Source organism: Austrofundulus limnaeus, unplaced genomic scaffold, assembly GCF_001266775.1.
Source record: "Austrofundulus limnaeus strain Quisiro unplaced genomic scaffold, Austrofundulus_limnaeus-1.0 Scaffold1708, whole genome shotgun sequence".
Taxonomy (NCBI): Eukaryota; Metazoa; Chordata; class Actinopteri; order Cyprinodontiformes; family Rivulidae; genus Austrofundulus; species Austrofundulus limnaeus.
Genome location: NW_013954110.1, coordinates 25,923 through 27,311, shown reverse-complemented (window position 1 = coordinate 27,311; position 1,389 = coordinate 25,923).

Here is a 1,389-nt window from a genome sequence, read left to right as displayed (position 1 = left end):
ACCTGACCCACGTAGGCTGGGTACTTCAAAGGACACTGCCCCTGAATTTGGACACAGCCCATGATTAGTTGTTTGTTGTGTCAGTCTGTATGTAGCCTGGTGACATATCCAGGGTGGTGCACTGTGGAAAGGCAGCAGTTAGCTGAAACACTACACAAAAAAGGGGGCAAAGCAAATGGATGTTTAAATTTGAGGGAAATGGATGTRAAACAAACAGATATAATAAACAGGCATAAAATAAACTCTGAAAATGATAAATAGAGGATTTTTAAATAGATAATCTAGTATTTTTAAACTTTATATATTCTTAAAAAATGCTCAGAAACTATTTATTGAAACATTTTAAGAAAACGTTACAATGATTAAAGTTTTTTTGTTCAGTAGATTTATGGGGATAAATATTTTAATTCTGGGTCATAATATGCTTTAATTAATTTAGATGGCTAGGATTTTAATGGGTTTCTGTGCTGCCTCTGGTCTTAGGTTTTGAGTTGTAAATGTTCTGTTTAGGACCTTTTTGATTGGCAKATGATGGCTAATAAATAAGCTTTGTTTTGCAGTTGCTTGGCGTGGCAACATTTAACCCGTTTTACCTTGAAAAAACACCAGAACCGTAATGAATATTCAGCCGTTTATTGGAGCAACATTTACAGTACATAATATTTATAGGCATCCTCGTTAATTTTCTTTGGCGTTCCGACGAGAGCCTGTTGTCGATCCCCCGAACATGTTCGCACAGAGTGAGGAGAGGTCTTGAACGCTGCTCGACGACACCGTATGTAACAGCGAGCGTGAGCAGCGTGCTGCTTTCTATAGGCACAGGCACAGCTCTTTGTTTTCCTGTCTCGGCTGTGTCGCTCCTCGACYTTGGTGTTCTATAGCTGCTGGGGATGAGAGATGGTGTTAACACTTCTGAAGGCGTAAATCACCCTCTCTCTCTATACCACTCTGCACCCCCACCATCCCCACCCCTAACACACACATGCACAGACACACACAAACACACTTTCCCTCTACAATGTTGTTCTCTTCACTTGCTATCAGTGCTAAGAGGTGATTGGAGTCTTCCTGGTCTGATAATGGGCCACATATACRCAGCCTTGCTTTCTCTCAGACACCTTTTTACAGCTGCAGAGCTGCGAGAGAAAGCAAGAGAAGGAGACTCATCAAGTAATTAAGGCCCTGACTCTCCCTTGGAAATTAAAGGAATGGCCCTTTGCTCTCCTCCGTCTCTCTGCTCGTCTTCCTGCTGGGCTGATTGCTGTCTGGCTTCTCTCCTCACCTGAGCATCTCTCTCTCTCTCTCTCTCTCTCTCTCTCTCTCTCTCTCTCTCTCTCAGGCAAACCATAGTGCATTGTGCGAGTGATTACCCCACTGTGGGTAATTGCG